The sequence below is a fragment of the Olea europaea genome, chromosome 5 (assembly GCF_002742605.1).
Source record: "Olea europaea var. sylvestris chromosome 5, O_europaea_v1, whole genome shotgun sequence".
In the NCBI taxonomy this organism is placed as follows: domain Eukaryota; kingdom Viridiplantae; phylum Streptophyta; class Magnoliopsida; order Lamiales; family Oleaceae; genus Olea; species Olea europaea.
The window spans coordinates 6,813,495-6,832,806 of NC_036241.1; the positions used below are offsets into that span (position 1 = coordinate 6,813,495).

At 31.2% G+C, this 19,312-nt stretch overlaps 1 long non-coding RNA gene across 1 annotated transcript; it reads right to left on the reverse strand.

Annotated features, from left to right (window-relative positions):
* Nucleotides 1-1,900: 1,900 nt before the first annotated feature.
* LOC111394942 lies at nt 1,901-2,434 on the reverse strand. Its single transcript, XR_002702768.1, has 2 exons — nt 2,273-2,434; nt 1,901-2,173 (listed from the first exon to the last, which is right to left on the reverse strand). It is a non-coding gene; the product is annotated as an uncharacterized LOC111394942 (long non-coding RNA).
* Nucleotides 2,435-19,312: the final 16,878 nt, after the last annotated feature.

The window sequence follows — 19,312 nt, forward strand, 5'->3', positions numbered from 1 at the left end:
ATATGATTGCAGCCTCTAGGGTTATCTCTTGTGCCAGCAAGAATAATGAAAACTTTATTGGATCTCAAACCTTAGTTATGTATTTATATAAACCCAAATAGGCTCGGCCCGGTCCGGCCCAATAATTAATTAATCCAATTAATTAAACCCGGTCCGTGAATTAATTAATCCAATTAATTAATTCGAAAATATAAATAACAAATCCAATTAATTAATTTATCCAACGATTGTTAAATTAATCAATTGGCAATTTGCAATCTTCTAATTCTCTTTTGTGTGTGACCCATTGGTTCCCGACCACGATGCCTAACGACGTGAAATATTATTTTGATCTAATCAAAATTGATAAATTAAAACACCCTTTTAATTTATCGTCAATTCACATTCGCCGTCCCTGATTAACATCTAGCAATGTGTCAGGGCAATACATGTGACGGGAAATGTCACGTGGTATGACAAAACCAAATTCGTTCGTTTACCGTGAAACTATAATCCCTTCGTCAATATGATCCGATCAATTACGAGATATGGAATTGTGTCAATCTCGATCATCGATCATATCTTTCACTCCACTATTAAGTCAATACAAATCGAAAACTCCTTTTCGACTTATGAGTACACCTTGGCCGTACACCTTGGCCAAGGATTTGATCATTGACTTAATTGAATGAAACGTAGATCATAATCTCCTACTATCTAAGAGTGACGAATCCTTTATTGATCAATCACAACCTTCATACGATTCTTGACGTACCCGAACGATGTCGTATTAGCGGCCCTTTTCAGAGCAACATCCAACACCGCCAAAGTACGACTGTCCTCATATAAGGTACCATGACGACCTCAAGTCAAAGGACCAATTTCACTACCGAACGTTAGAGATTAACCACCGACACTCAGATAGTTATCCATGTGGAATCTCTCGACGGGTCTCCAATGTTTTGTTCTATAACAAACATCCACGTGTTCATTTAAGTGTCACCACACTTTAACTTGTGAGATCAGCTACTTACTTCACAAGTAAGAAATGCCACACGTGATGGTCTATCCGTAATAACGATATCCGTATCTCGTTATTACTTACGACCACGGATGATTTAAGATTCAATCTGATGTAATTTGTATCTCACAATCGCAACTCCTTGTAATTAATAAATTACAAATATTTGAGTCTACGGACTCTATTATTTATTTAATTGTCTATTAATTAAATAATAGATCTGCCATTTAATTGTATTAATTATATATAAAAGTATTTATGTCCAAAGTCGATTGGACCTAGGGTATAATACTTACATGTAGTTCATTCGAAGAGGCACTGTTATTAGAGGAACTACATCTCTTTTACAATCATGTTTATGGAGTAGTCCTTGGACTTCTCACGGGTCATAATGAGAATGGTTGGTTGCAAGCTCTGTCCCTTTTTTGACAAGGTGAAATTTACTTCTGCTCATTAGAAGCTTTTAACCAAGAGGGCAATTGAAACCATAAAACCAGGCCAAACATGAATCCTAACCCACCAAAATTGACAACTTCATTCCATTGTTTGCGGTCATTTTATAAACAATATTGATTCTAACAAATATTGTTTGCACCATCACCATCAATAATGTTGGCTTCACCCTTCTAACGAGTCGCAAATCTTCATATTTTCAGTTAAACTCCCACCTACAAAACTAAGGGGCTGTGTGGAGGCGATTCTCAGTAAATTTTAATTAAAATTTTGACCGTTATAGCAAAATTTGGGCCGCAATTATTGACCATTATTTACAAAATGACCCAGGTACTCATGTATATTTAATCCATTCCATTTGAATGATGGGCATTTATGGTAACTTGGCAAATATGCAGTCAAAAATTGCAGCCAGCTTCCCAGAATGGTCGAAATACTCATTAACAATTTGTGAAATCTCCTCCAGAAAATAACTAAATAAATCTACCAACAAGAAACTTAAAAATCTCAAGAGATACAGGACTTTAGTGAAACTCCCAATCCACAAGAATAAATAGTAAATCTACTAAGAAGAAACTTAAAAACCTTGAGAGATATAGGAACTTCAATCAAAACTCTCAACCCATAAAAGTAAACTTTAAATCTAACAAGAAGAACTTAAAAACCCAAGACAGAAGAAGAATCTTCAATCAAACTCCCAATTCACCATAGCAAATAAGTCTACCAAGAATAACAAGAACAAAATAAAAGTTCAGCTTTTTCGAGTTCTTGCCTAAAATGAGGAGAAGAACCGAACAGGAAATAGAAGGAAAAATATACCTCATGCTTGGCCATGTCCTTCTCTGTAACACCTACTACAACAAATAGAAAATAGAGAAGAAGAAAGGAGAAGTTGTGGTCACAAATCACAATTATCATCACCATTTAGTAAACCATAAATATGTACGAAGGAAGAAGAAGCCAAAGGAGAAACACAAGACAGAACACGGAAAATTCCAAATGTTCTAGACAATCCATAGGGAAAGATCTTTTTACAGCCACCCAGTCACATGGCTCGGCTAACGGGTTGACTCGAACACGGCTTGATTTATTTGGCCATTTGGCTTGTGAACGGTAACTCAAAACTCCCTCTTATATATTTAGTTAGATTAGAAATGAATTCTTGCATTAACTTTATCTGTGTTATTTTCAAAAAATTGAGTTAACAATGAATTTTGTCAATAGAAAATTAATAGCAATCTATTGTACAGATTAAGCCCTTGGTTGGAACCGATCAAAATATAAATTTTAATTTAAGTCAAAATCATCAATTTATTTCAACTACATATTTTACAAGTCCCATAACTTTTTAACCATACATTTCATTGATTTCTATCAAAATTTACTAAAAATCTACCTTTAATCCCCACCAAACAAGGGTTAAATTAGATTTAGAATTAATCAATAAGATTATGCCAGAAAAATGTATTGGTGCATCATATTGGAGCCCCAAAATCTTGAGGCGTGTGGAAGGGAAAGCTCGAACTAATTCTTTGACTTATTTGCACAAACTTTTGCTAATAATTAAGATATGTTTGGTTAAGCTAAAAATTTAAATTAAAGTTCATGATTATATTTTAATGATTGATTTTATGGAATCCACAATTTTTAGTTCCGCATTCTATCAACTTTTATGAAAAAAAAAAAAAGGTAATTATAAGAACTAGTTAAAGATAATCCACTGCTTTCCCTCTCATCTTCCATTGGCTCCTCTTTTTATGATAACAAATAGTCGCCTCCCAGGGCACTTCTCCACTGACAAAGGACGGACGCTGTCAAACCTGGCAGAGCAGAGGTCGTGAGTTCGAAACATGGGGTTTTTGGAAGGCAAGGATTTATTCTTGGAAGGCAAGGATTTATTCTTGGAAGGCAAGTGGGAACTTGGACGGCAAGGATTATTCTTGGAAGGCAAGGTGCAACTTGGATTGACTTGCTTGGCACTTTGTCAGACCAGGTGGGGAGCGCTCGGACCCTGGCCAGTTGGAGGCACATCCTGCGATTAACCGGACTGTGTGAAGAGGGGTCGGATCACAGACCAAAGGATTAGTCAAGAATTGGACACCTTGTAAAAAAAAAAAAAAAATAGTCATTCAATTATGTAGTAAAAGCTGCATTTGATTCATCTCGCTTTCCTATGCGTTGACTTATGAAGTACGGACACAATTATTAAAGTATATAATTTGGTTAATTTTATGAAGTTCTTTGTTGTCAGTATCCTTATACTCTGGCACGCGTTGAATTAATGACACTTGAGGAATTGCTTAAAATTCCTCGGTTAGATATTCGAAATGCCACGTTACATGTCATATATTTTTTTGTATATTCTTTCTAATTTTAACAAGCGGAGATTATTAGTGTATTTAAAATAAATAAATAAAAATAGTTAGTGTGTTTCTCGTGGGGTAAGCGTATGTGTCCATGGCTATATCCATGTTTGTAAGTCATGATACATGCTTGTTATTTTTACTTGAGAAATTGTATGTGTACTGAAATTCTTAAAATTTGATTAGGTATGTAATTCTGTACTTGAAATACAGCGCATGACATGTTCTAAAATTCACTGGTGTGGAAAGAGTTGAGCCCATGAAACTGTATAAATAATAATAATGATGATGATGAATCATTATAATAGATTGAAAATATTACCCTTAAAACTTGACAAAATTAAGAAGGCGTCATTTTTTTGTGAATAATTCGTGTTTATTATTGTTGAAACTATTGTATATAGTAATATTTATAAATGGCTTTTATATACATGCAATCATAATCATTATGACTGTTACATCTCTTGTAACTCTAATTTTTCATTATAAATATGTGACTTTTATTCTTATTTAGACACAAATTGATTAACTTTTCTCCCTTTTTTTCCTCTTATTCTTTTTAATTTATAACACATTATCAGTACGATTCTCTCAAAATCAAAGTGAATTAGTTAGAATGTAAAAAAAAATTTTTTTTTTTTTGTCATGCGTACCAAAGTTAATGTGGCGACCAAAAAAAAAAAAAAAAAATTCACATATTCAATATATGTATGAAATCGATTTCTTTAATTGAGTAAAAAATTCATGTTGTAATTTCGAAATTCAGTTAAGTTACGTGGGTCATGATTTATTGACTTATGTTGGTATTTGCATGTCAGCAATCCTCACTTTTGTTTTTTCAAGATCCTAATTTTGAACAATGATGTCTAGAAGATCCTAAGTTAAGAAAAAAAATTGTAATTATGTGTAATGATTTCATATTTTTGTGCATGTAATTATTTATGCTAAATTTCCTTCCAATAATTATTTACTATGACATACACACTTTATTAAAATTAAGACATGCATGTTACGTAAAGTAATGATTCTGTTTTATTATTTTCCTTGATTTTATTGTTCATTAATCAATTAATCTTTATGTTCATATTACAAAATATTGTTGGTTCTGAAATAGCACACTATTAATTATAAATATTTTATTTAGATTTCACTTGCTCCCGAGAAGCCTAATTTAGTAAAGTCTAACATAAATTGTGTTTTGACTCTTGAAAAATAAATTCTTATACAATTTATTATTTAAATAATAATATGTTATTGTTCATGAAGAGTATGACACGCCGAATCCGATATTCTACAAGAATATTACTCATTATCTATTACAAATATTTCATTGCTCATAAAGTAGCACAATATTATAATTAATATTTTAGAAAAATATTATTGGAAAATGCTATGTGTGCACGTTATGTAAAATGGCTTACACTCCTAATATGGAGGGGGTTCACGAATATTTTATTATATGTGGGCCTCCCTTTATGTGAGAGGGGTGTAATGTTATGTGTATACTATTGTGTACACATAGCATTTCTCAATATTTTTTGCTCATGAAGAGCATGAATTACAATTTTTAATATTCTAAAATAATATTGATCAATTTCTATCTAAAATCATGAATTAAATTATTTAATTTCTTTACATGTCAATTTTTTTCATATGTATTTATATATTGATGTTCTGATTAATTTTACTTACTCCAGAAGAGCATAATAAATACGATTTAGCATAAATTATATTATTACTCTTATAGAGTAAATCTTCTTTAATTTATTATAATAATATGTAATTGATCTTGGATAGAATGAATTGTAATTTTCAATATTTAAAAAAAATATTGACATAGTGCTTTCTAAGAAACAATAATAAAAATATAACGTGCTCTCGAAGTGGCACATATTTCGAAAAAAAATATTTTGAATTAGATTTATTCTTGAAGGAAAACATATAATTAATGTCATGTCAGCATTGATTAGTTTGAACATTTAATTGATTATTTAATTATATTTTTCGAAATTAATTGTATTCTATTTTATTTTATTGTGAAGTTACTAAACATCATAAAATTCGAGATGAGTTGTGTTCGTGCAAAATTCGTAAGCGTACGGGATCGTTGACAAGTAATAAATTTAGTAAGTTGAGAATATTGTCCCACGAGAAATAAAATTTAATTGAGTGTACTAATTCTTGATTAGATTCAAAGTAAACAAAATAAAAATGTTTTGTGATTTTTAATTAATCAAACTTAATCTATGAAAACGAGTAAAATGCAAATTTAATAAGTATATGGGCTAAATGTATTAGATTACGAATTCACCTATTATTATCTATTCCAATTCTTAACTGCGTCGCTACTTTAATTCATACATTTTTGACAATCCATAATTCTATTGTAATTAATTTTCTTTTCCAAGACAAGTTAAATTTATCCTATTCACAACCCAAATCTATTTCTAGTCCGAATTTGAATTAATAGAACACATTTAATTTCACAATTATCTCAAAGATTGCACACACGATAAATATTATTTCTAAAATTTATTACACGTACGTTAATCAAATAGTGTTCTAAACCTATTGTGAATATCTCAACACTACAACAAGCAATTATATATTTAATTGGTGATCAAGCAATCAAATAATAAAATTAAGTATGCAAAATTAACCAAGAATTACAAGAACTTAATTAAACTATGTGTCTCAAATTAAAAATAAATAACAAAAGGTTTCATCTTCATCCAATACATGAGAAAAATTAATCTAACAAAATATTGGAATCAAATACATAAAAGAAGAAGGGCGTCAACAATAAATTGACGGAACATGATTAATTCCAATTATGCTCAAGTCGTTTTCTACGTGTATCTTTGCAGTTACGTGATTCCGTCTCTCTCTTTTTATTCTAATAAGCAACCGCCTTTTTGTTTTTGTCTAATTTCCCACTTTGCAGCCACCGAATTTCATGTCTCTGTTGGTATGAATATATGTATATATCGACCAGCCTCTCTCTTCTGTAATCAGCCACCAAAGTGTATAAAATAATTCTGCTTCCTCAATTTTCCTAGCTGCTCAATGTCTCAAGTGTTTTTGTATCCAAAAGCCGTGTGTTGTATATATAATACCAGCCCAATTTAACTCGTAGGCTGCCCTTTTTTTTTAGTGTATATGCACCAATCAATTCCAGCCGACCATCCGTATTTTTGTGTCTCTCCCCCACCGGCCGCCTATTGATGCGTGTGTGTGTCTATATATATCAAAGCCCACTTCTTCTCTAATTTTCTTTCTGCCGGCAGCCATTTTGTATTTATATATCTTTTTATCAATTCCACATGCAGCCCAACGAAACATTCATTCATTATTCAGTTTGGTGACAACTAAAAGTCCACTTTTAAGCCCAATTAGTTGGAATCTATCTTTCAAGAGCTCATTCATTATAATTAATGCAACTTAGTCCTTTTCTTCATTATTCCCCTACTTTTGATCCTCCAACTTTTATTCAAGTGAGATTTGGTCCACAACGTCTATTTAATTGTCAATTTATCCTTTTCTTTTCCAATTGCTTTAAAACGGGTCGAACACTGAAATGAACAAAAATTAACCTAAATTAAATAAAATGCAATAATTTGACGACATAAAGGTTTAATAAAATGGTCTTAATAAGCATACAAATTGCACTCATCAAATTGTCAAGATATCTGTTTAATTGATAGTGCAAATATGCATACTATTTTTCAAGATAAAAAGTATTTTTGGACTTAACATTAACTAAAAATTAGGTGCACAAAATGTCATTGAAAGCTACGAAAGAACTTCTATTACTTTATCAAATAATATGAAATTATATATTGACGAAATACTATATTTTTGCAAATTCATAAGAAAATTTGCATAATTTTAAGATATTAGCTGCAATCGATATCACATTGAGATGATGCATAAAAATAATAATATAGAATATTTTTATATTTCTTTTGTATCTAGCCAAAAGTAAATAAAAAGAAAATTATTGACACTCCCTTTTAGCATGTACTACATATACATAAAATTCTCATATATGAATCCGAAATTCGTTGATTCTATATTGACTCTCTATACTATGGAAGAATTTTATTATTATCTGGGAATCAATAGTGTAGAAATTCGCAAAATTTGGACAGCCTGCACCTCTCTAATTAATAAAATGTTGATATCTCTACGTTCGTGGTTTAATCATCATGAAATTTGGACAAGGTTTTCACAACTCATTTTACTTCAAATTCAAAAATGCCTATCAAAATTCAGCAGTTCATTTATGAAAAATAGCTATGTTAACAATAGGAAATTTTTAAGTACTATAATGTTTTGAAATTTTTTTTTTATCTTTGAATAAAATGATAGTTTTTAGTTATTCAAGAGTTTTCAAAACTTTCAAATTCAAGTATACTTTTTAAAAATCTTTATATTTCTACTATATATTTTATTTGTATATTAGTTAAATATTTTGATCTAACTTGTTCTTCTAAAAAGCACAACAAAAATTATTTATACTAAATGAGTATGATGTTGAAATTTTAGAAGAAACACAATCCATCTTATATAAAATGTTCCTAAACGCATTATCTGCTCCTGAAAAGCTTGCCATTGAAATTTCAATATTCTTCTAGAATATTGATACAATACTCCAAAAGAAGCAAAAATAATTCATATTAGTATTTTTGAAAAATAACATATTTTGTTTTTAAGAAGCACAAATGTATACATGTTAATATTTTAGAAGAATATTATGATTAATTTAAATGTATCAATATTCCTGAAAAATGTTGTTCGATTACCTATGAATAATCATAACTAAGTATAAAAATATTGTTCGATTACCTATGAATAATCATAATTAAGTATATATCAATATTTCAAAAAAAAATATTGTTTTGTTAGTACAGAAGAGTCAATACTGCGTTATTTGCCCTTGTTTGAGCCACATTCTTCCAAAAATTTATTTTTTTCAAAACTCATTTTCAACTACATATTTTTCAATAAAATAATATTACATGCAAGTCCAAAACTTTTTCTTAATTTTAACCACACATTCTCCATCAATCACTATTTAAAAATGCATATTTTCACTTAAAATGAGGCTCAAACAAGGGAAAAATCTTGGTATTAATAATAATTTATTCTCTACTAATTAAAAAAAATGCTAAGTTTCTAAAATGTGTGATATAATTGAAATAAATATTATATTGAATCAGAAGTTCAATTTGACTTTATTATTTTGCATGATAAGTTGGACCATCACTGGATCAATAATGATGCACAATTAAAAATTCAAATGGTCATTCAACAAAGATTTAGAAGATTCTTCAATGCCATGAATTCCTATATATTATTTTTTTCTCTTTAAAAAAAATTGACCATAAAAATAGTAGCTAAAATAGTCACTGAATTTCCTATATTTCTGAAAATTAATCAGAATAATAAATGGGATTCCGTTAGACTTTACATTGACCATCTAAATATTATTGTATCCAATAGATTTGATACATATATTATATAATTGCACGATATTCATAACTTAATGTTTGCGAAATTACTGTTCAAATTTTGAATTACAAGTACAATTTTCAGATTATATAATCAAGACCGTGTGTCTTGTTAATACTAGTGATCACAAATTTCAACATTTTAATAAGTGTTAGTTGAAATATCGATAAATAGTTCAACACTATAGTTGGTTAAATGCCTCCAACTAAATTAATTGAGAATAAAGTACTTCCCATTTTTATTTAGAGAATGTTATTCTAGTTTTTTATCTAATTATTTGATAATGTAATATATATAAAATTAATCCACCTTAACGTACTGGGATGAAAAGTAAATAATGTTAAGAATAAATGAGTAGTTTGAATTTATCCCAAAGGTTTGATATTTTGTAACGTAGTAAAAATTATTGTTAATTTGATTGGACATTCTCTCAAAATTAGGGGACGAGTGATGAAGTTGGAAATAATGTAAAATGCATCATTATCCTCACAAAAAATAATTCGAAGCAAAAGTTGAAAGGTAATTTTTTCCAAATGCATTTACAGACTAAAGAAATCAATGTCTCATGTACCAACTTTAAATGCTCCAATGCGAATTGATCTCATAGGAAGATAATTTATTAACATTATATTTAATATATCTATGGCATGCTTGGATGATGATATTCGATTCTAATACAAAAATTTCCAAATAAAAATGGATCAATTAGCAAAGATAGTCTCATTAAAGAAGCATATACTATTGGTGAGTATTTAGGCATAACAAATTATAAATTTTCAGAAGAAGTTCAAGTATCTAATATGTTGAAAATTGAAATATCTCAATAAGTTATGTTGTGATGGAAAAGGAAAAAGAATCAAAAAGAAAGATTATCAATTTTACATATGATGTACTGCATCGTATAGCAATGAATCAAAATAAATATGTTAAAATATTTGATTAGAGTGATGATTGGGCAAATATAAGGGACGCAATTCTAAAATTAAATTGACTAGAGAAATCTGAAATTTCTAGACTTGTGGTCTGAAATTCTAAATGTATATATTTATGTCAAATGGATATAGAAAGAGTCAAGTAGTAATTTAAAATGTACGACTTTTTACATAATGAATTTTGCAAAAACTTATGTAAATAGATAAATTATCATCGGATATAATCACAAGCCTCTATTACATAAGTCTAACAATGCATGTAATTTAATAGGCATATAATAAATTCGACTACAGTCCACTCATCTAACATGATTATTAATATTGTTCTAGAAGGATTTAATATGCATGAAATATAATTTAAGTGATATTATCATGAGGGGGAATAAATACGTGTTCTATTCTTTTTCCATTGACCGAGGTTTTGTTCCGTTGTCAGCTTTTGATAAGACAACTTTTGTAACTTATTCAAAAGAATAATATACTCTTCTTCCTTCTTCGGGGTTTTTTTTACAGAGTTTTCCTAATAAGGTTTTAATGAGGTATGTTCTTTTTCTAACGAGCACCCATAACATTTAAGATTTTTATTCTCTAAATAATATTCTGATATGTATAGAACTCCCAAAGAGATCGATGAAAGCTATTTTCGAAATCAACATGTTACTGGGGTTATCAAAGGTTGATAAATATCTCGCATGATAACAATGTTATTTGAATATATTGATGTATAAAACAATGAAGAATTAATACAAGAATTGTGATTAGGGGAATTAGCTGTACTTTTTTTTTTCCTTCGATCAAGTTTTCTCTCATTAAGACTTCATGAGAAGGTTTTGACGAGGCAACATTTTATTACTCTAAATTATTTGTACTATTTTTCAATTGTTGGCATTTTTATATCCCATCGATTTTTTTGCCAAATAAAATTTCAATAAGATAGTTATTGTGTAAATAATTATTCAAAGAGGAGTTTTGTAAATATAATAGTGTTTATAAATAACTTTTATGCCCCTGCAACTCTAGTGATTATGATTGTTGCATTCCTTGTAACCCTAATTCATTTTATAAATGTGGTGCTTTTGTTCTTAATAAAACACAAGTTCATTGGCTTCTCTCTTTTGTTTTCTCTTTTTCTCACTAATAGTAGAGTTAGTAATAGTAATTTTTACACAAAGAACTCTAGCGCGAGTAGTAAAAAATGATTAAAAAGTCCCTAAAATGGCCTATAAAAATAGTAATTAACACAACTAAGAAATTTTTGAAAAATCAACTAAAGCGTAAAATGGTTAAAGACGCAAAGGAAGTAGGGGCCAGATTGCATGAGCTTCTGAAGATTAGTGATACAAATTTGCAGCAAGTGATAATATCGTTGACTTATTCACAAATTCAAGAAAGTGTTACACAAAATAGAAATGCGTTGACTTAAACATTTTCAGTAATCAACATTAAAATGAGTAATTGTACTCTTTTTTCAAGTTTTAATAAAGCAACATTCATTTGAATACTCAAAAAATAATTGTACTCTTTTCTTTCATTTGATTTTTTTATTCCACTGAATTTTTATCAAACAATATTTTAACGAGACAGATATTATGTAATGAGTCATTCAAGGGAAGTAATATAAATTATGTATTAATTAGAGAATGACTAGTGTATCTTTACAATCCTAGATATTTTAATTATTGTCTCTCTTGTAGCCTTAATTATTCTTTATAAATATAAGACCTTGGTTGTCAATGAAATATACGCAAATCTATGGACTTTTCTATTTTTCTTCACTTTTCTCTTTAGTTTGTAACAATTATAAAATTATAATGTGATAAAAGAGTGAAAATTAAGCGAGTAGGAATTGTGGTTCCAATAAAATGTTTGATATTTGATAAGAATTAATTAAATTTAATATTTAAATAATAAAGAGATTATAATGAAAGACAAAAAATACGATAGATTTACATCAAATTAAAAATTATTTTTTATGTTATTGACTTTTGAAATAAATAAACTACTTATTTTAAAACTTAACTCCAAAAGAACAAATTATCTAGAACTAATTTACTTATAATTAAATCTAATTATTAGTGATTTTTTTGATAAGCGAAACATGCAAGTAGGCTATTCATTAAAACATGGAGCTTGTTTGGTAATGATTTTAAGCCAATTAAAATCAAATTTTCAACCTTTATTTCATTATTCCAGCCGTCATTTTTAAATTCTTCTCTCACAAGTAGAACCTACTTTATTTCTAACGGTCAAAAAATCAATTCTAAAAATCTCTACCAAACATCCTCATGAACTTGAAGTATGCGTCATATATCACTGCATATCAAAAGAGAAACAGCATCAATTAGAGAGAGAGAGAGAGAGAGAGCATATGTTAGAATTTAGATACGAAAAACAGAGAAAACTAATTTCGTCCATGTTTGAACACTTTTCAAACCTTTTTTATATGCTTATTTTTTACGATACAATCAAATACTAAAATATTTTATACGTACAAATTTTTTCCTTACTTTTTAATTATACATTCCACTAAAAATCACTATTTAAAATTTTATTTTGGAAAGAGGAACGAAAATCCTTGCCGTAGTAATCCCTCTGATCAACGAGATAAATGTTAAGTAGGAGCCCCAAAATCTTTACTTTGTGTCCATTGGCTAATGTTTGAAAACATATAAGACAACTTATTACCCAACAGCTCTCCCTACTTTTCTTGTCATCTTCTTATTGGCCTTTTTCTGCTCGTCTAATATTAAGTTATAATTTTATTTTTTTTATGTAAATACATAAACCATTTTATCTAAATATTTAAGATGAGATTATATATATTTATTATATTTTATTTCGACAAACTCTCTTCCATATTGATGAAATTCAATTTTTTTAATTTTTTTTTATTTGAGGTTTGACATGATCATAATTTTCATAAAAATCAGCAACAAGAATTAAAAGGTCAACGTTCACAATGCATGTCAATAGACATAGTATGAAAGCATTAGGTCTTTGAAGATGTTATGGTTGTGTTTATTGACTGTAAAGTCAAATTAAAACCTGAAATAAAACATTCCAAATGCAAGAGGAATTATTCATTTTCAGGTAAAATCCTCACCAAATCAGCCGAATGGAAAGCTGTACATACATGGCCAAGACAAATTCCCAAAAGGGCTTCACCGTCCACTTAGAAAATTCTTCTTATAGATATAGAAGTTTTGCAAATTATCTATCATAACTTTCACTTCTTTTATAGTGAACTTGAGGAAAAATAAATAGACTAGTCTACCAGAATATGGAATATAGAACGAGCAGCTCAACAAAATCAATGAAGACTCTTTGTTTTGTATTGCTGACCATAGTATCGATAATGACTTCACAGATGGGTTCTGTCCAGTGTCGAACCATTCGTATGGCGCCAGAAATCAAGGCTGGCTCAATGAACATGACACCATTTTCAGCTGCTTCCAACACAAGTAGTCACATTTCACCAAGACTACTGGCATTCATTTTGGCTTCTGGACCAAGCAAGAGAGGTCCTGGTCATTAGGCTTATCATTACCGATTCTTTACCTCTAGAATTAGTCTTTTGATAAGATTTTCGTCTTTCATAAATAAACGTTTGGTCATTAGGCTTATCATTACCGATTCTTTACCTCTAGAATTAGTCTTTTGATAAGATTTTCGTCTTTCATAAATAAACGTTTGGTATTTTGTCAATACGTATCTGTATCCTGTAAATTCGAGTTCCATTGATGAGATGATTAGTCGATATTTCTTGATAATTTTTCATTTGTTTGTCTGCTATTTACGTATTGCCCAAATATAACTTTTGGTTTCCTCCATTTCGGTGTATCTTAGTTCTCTTAAGATTATAATTGCAGTGTTCATTCTCAGCCCTTCCCATAACCTTGTCGAATTTTGATAGGTTCTTAGGCTGTCAAGAATTAAAGCCCTAATCAAATAAAGTCACATTTCTTTACGGTTTCTACTTTTACTTTTCTTAACTAAGAAACCTCCAACTTCATGAAATCCATTCACCTTCATTACCACGAAGTTTCAACAAAAATAAAACAAGAATATGGGTGACTCACCCTAGGATGCGACTATAATCTTACAATTTTGCAAGTTCGATTTCAATCAGCATACATGACACATAGTCACGAAGTGTATGCAATCAACAAACAAAACATCCCTAAGCATGGAGTCGAGCTAACTACGATGTCGTAGTTAGCTATTAAATATTAAATTTTAGATTCATGTAGTTGATATATTAATTGGCCCAGTTGATATAGAACCATATCCTCGATTATTTTGCTGAGACTGATTACATAATTGTCTAAAAATGGAGATTTGTTAAAAAATATATTTAACAAGTTGCAGGCAAAACTTAAAAGTCTCGCTTCAAAAGAAGAATTTCTGGGAGCATGCAGAAAATTAATTAGGGTTTCGCTCAGGTTCATTTTTCATCTCCAAAATGTGAATAGGTTAGGAAGAGAGCCAATTGGTAAGACCCCATCAAAGAGTGAAGTCAAAAGTCTGAACAGAATCTAGCTGTTCTTTCTCTTTTCAAATCTATCAAAAGAGTGCATAAGTTTATTTGAATTTTGATAGCAGCTACCCAAAACCATTAAACGTGAGCCATAGAGGTGTTCAAATACTAAGGATTCGGGTAGAACTAATTTATAGAGTAAAGTGAGAGAGAACAATATTATAGTTTGAAATAGTTATGAGACCATGCCTCCGTGCCCCCTGGTGGCTTTAGATGCTTTTGTTACTCTGTTGAACAAATATTACCAGCAAAAGGCGGTCAGGGCTTCCTCCCCCATTGTACTTTTGATGTGAGAATTAGCATGGGATTTGAGAATGAAAACTTAGAGAAAAAATATAATGAATATTCATATAGCCAAAATTCCAAGTTCCATACCCATTTCGCTTTAGGGGCATTTATAAGTGATAAGAGTCATGTAACTGTTGGACGGTTATAGTGCTACATGCCCTACGTAGACCCTTCCACAACCCCCATGTTCCGAGTGGAGGACATTAACCTATCCAGCGGTTGGTTGTGTTCGTGACAACCATTAAGTGATCCCAATCCAACTCCATGATGATTTCATGGTTAAGCGTTGTATCAACCAAGTAGGGGTTGATGGCCTCATAGTGGTCGACGGCCCAATAAGGATGTAGAGGGTCTCATAGTAGTCAACGGCCAGACAAGGGCGTGGAGGGCCTCATAGTGGTCCATGATCCGGCATGGACACAAAATACCTCATAGTGGTCAACGACCCAGCATGAATGTAGATGGCCTATTAAGTAACATTCACCTTGTTGTTCATCATAGACAATTATTTGTGTCATGCAATATCACTACCCCTCTATCTCTTGTCGATATTTATAAATAAGGGGTAGCATCTTCATCTCTCCATGCATCTTTTTTTTTTGTCTACTCATCTCTCATCGATAGTTGGTATAATATAAATAGGTCGAGCAATCCAAGTGGCGCAAGGTGGTGACAACGCTGCACACATGACACCCTATAAGTGGGTTTAGTTTGGGTGGAGGGAGGGAATTTCTCCCAAAAAAATTCTAAGTCTGCTAATATAAAGGGGTGAGATCTTCATTGCCATTCATTCATTCTTCGCCCAATCCTCTTGCTTCTTTAATAGTCAAGATAAAACTCTTCTCTATCTTCCTTTAATCTAGGTTTTTAATCATGCTTTTCCTCCTATTATATATAAAATCATCATTACTTCTTCCTCTGGTGAGAGTGAGAATGAGGGAGTGAGCGTATCGATCAATCTATCATTAGATGAGCTTGTCGATGCCCGTCCGGACGCTATCGATCGATAGTCGACAAACGTTGGACAGTCAGCCAGCAAGGCCGGTCGATGCACGGTCAAACGCATGGCTGGTCGACTGTTGGCTAACCCCGTTGAGCGCCCCCTTTGGGAGGTCTGTCATTTGTTCTATGATTTTAATAACCCAATCCATACAGCCAAAACTCAAATATTTCAACCAAGTTCTCCCAAAAGACACCTTGAGTCAATCAAGTCTTTGAATCGAAACTTAGAAATTGGTCGGGATCCTTCGGATGAGGTTGTTGCTTTTGAGATCCCAAAATGCTATATAGCCTCTACAATTCGCTCCTTAAGTTGGAAAAATCTATTTACAGATTTGATCGTGTTGATTATTACAGTTATAGAGCCCTTAAGCTAAAAGAAAAACTCTCCGGGTTTGACCATAGCGAGATTCCCTGTGTATAAAGATATCATGGATGGTGGCTTTTGATTCTCCATTAATCCCTTCTCCGTCTCAATTTTCAATGAATTCCACCTTACTCCCAGTCACATAAATCGTAACGCATAGAGGAAAGCATAGTACTTCTTGTATATCTACCTTAGCAAGAAAATCCCACTTTTCATACACTTTTTAAGTGTGTCTTTGAAATGCATGAGTTAGCTCGGTATAATGCGTTTGTCTACTTCACCATTGTACTTTCATGAATTCTAATAGTGGGTGAAAGTTTCGATTCTTCTTTGTTTGACCTTTGGTGGGTCAATTCTCATTCAACACGAATTGGAAACACCCTCAAATTCATCTTTTGAATAGTCAGGTAGAAATCACTTCCATTCTAAGAGCTTAAATCCAACAAGTAACCGATACCCACCTTTTGCACCCGACTTAGGATTAGTTTTGACTATGTGAAAGATGATGATAGCGGGGATCAGTCGTCCTACTGGGAGGTTCTCTTTCCATGCCTAAATTTTTGCACTCGTATATGTTTACTATTATTTTTCAGGCTTGGTGAATTTTGTTGCACGTATGCAAATATGGCCTTTAACTTGGACGAGGTGTTGAAGACCTTGCCCGCACCAAGGAGTGATGATGTTTTCGTTCCTACTGATGGTATGTTCTTTGATACATTGCTTTTGATTTTATATTTGTGAGCATCTTCATTCGTTGTTCTTTGAACCTAATTGATTTCACCTTGTGTGTAGGTATGGAGTTCGACCTGGAAGAAACCATGGACTTTATGATGGAACAGAGCATGAGAGAGATATGGACTTAGCTCCTGCTTCGTCAAAGAGAAAGAAAATCAGTGACTGAAAGGCAAAGCGTCAGGCTATAGAAAAGATTCCTCTACCTTCAGATGACCTTAACGAAGTTGCCCTGCCGCCTGTGCCTAAGAGGAGCAGCTTAAGCCACATCAGTTGTGAGCGTGAGGACTCTCTTTCGAACTTTGGATTCTCTCCACTCAAGGTTACCATGAGATGGGGATACTTCAGTCTTAAGTTATGCCTGATAAGGCTAGCGCGATCGCCGAGCATAGTGTTGACAATATAGAAAGAGCCTCAGTGGTCTATATCAGAGTGTAAGCTTCCTGTCACGCTTCCTCAATGTCTAAGTTTGTCCTTCATGCATGCCTAATACTTGTCCATCACTTTGCATTTATTTCTAACAAATTGCATTTGAATGACTTTATAGATATTATTGAAAAATTAATATAAACGAAGACACGAAGATTGAGAACAAGAGACGTGCAAATTGATGATCGACGAGGAAACAAGTTGGCAAGTCGACGAAAGTTTAAGTGAAAGAACCTAGCATTTCAAGACATTGTACATATGTTTTGAATTTATATGTAAAGTTAAAACACTTCAATTCTTAGCATTGAATCGAACATAGCTCGAAAAGAATTTTTATCACTCAAATAAATGCATAAAAATTGGTTTCAAAAGAAAAGGATTTTAACCCGATGATCTAATTTTTGTAATAAAAATCACTTGTCTTGTATAGTTGAGTAAAGGGATCATTCAAAAGTTACATCGAACAAAATTATCACGAAGGAAGCTTCCAGGGACTTTCTGTCCATCCGAACGTCTGGATGCTCCAACGATCAGTTTTTTGACTGTTCTGCATATGATGCGTAACGATTATTTTTGCACTGTCCGATTCAGATCTGGACGTTCGGATGAATTGTCCGAATCAACAGATTTTTTGGCATTTTGACTGCTACAAATTCCATTTCACTTTTTCACTCAATATAACTTTTTGAATTATTGATCTTAGTTATTTTATTTTTCATTCTTTAAAAGATCAATTCATTTATTTCTTGAAAAACTTTTTGAGTAAATAAAATTATTGAAAATCATTTTTCTCATAAAAGTGTTTCTACTCTAACATTTGAGCTATATATATTGCTATCTATTGAAATGTTAGCTTACTTCTTTCTTGGTACTTAATTTTAATTACATCATTTATTAAGAGAAAAGATATCACTTGTAAAATTTACTTTTGATTGAATTGTGGGTCGTGTTCAGGTCTCGTAAAGCTCAACGTTGCAAAAAGATCGGTGCTCATTGTTTGCAAGGCACCAAAATCGTGTAAGGGTTGAATTACGTTATAAGTCAATCAAACATAGTGAAAGAGACCTTGATTGTGACGAAAAGCATGGTAAATGGGGACATTATTCGTTGACTGGATCGAACCTCCATAACTACATTGTTTGCGCATTCTCTTTCCTTTTACTTATTACTTTTTTCTTGTGCATTTAATTTATTTGTTATTTGTTTGAGTTGCGATTATTTTGAAAAAATTTTAAATAACCAATTCATCCCCTCTTGTTTAGCTATTCTTTGGTTTTCAGAAAATTCATTATTATTTGTTTTAGAGTCAAATCTTAAAAGTGATCCAATTTTTTCAAACTGTTACCCAACTTTTACTATCAATCTTAATGATGGAGTTATTCTTAATGCTCTTACTCTTCAAATTAAAAAAATAAATATCGATTTTGATAATCATTCAAAAGCATTTGCTATAATATATCGAATAATTACAATCTCATGAATATTCAATTCAGCCCCATTTTGTACAAATTAAAGAAAAGTTGTGATTTTCATCTAACTCAAAATCAACAATTAATTTTAATAATATATTTTATGGGTCCCATTACTTTGTAACCACTCATTTCATCAACTTCCATAAAATTATACTAAAAATTTGATTTTAATCCCCACCAAACAGGAGCTTAATATTCGAGCTTTTCGCTCATCTCCTAAGGAGGA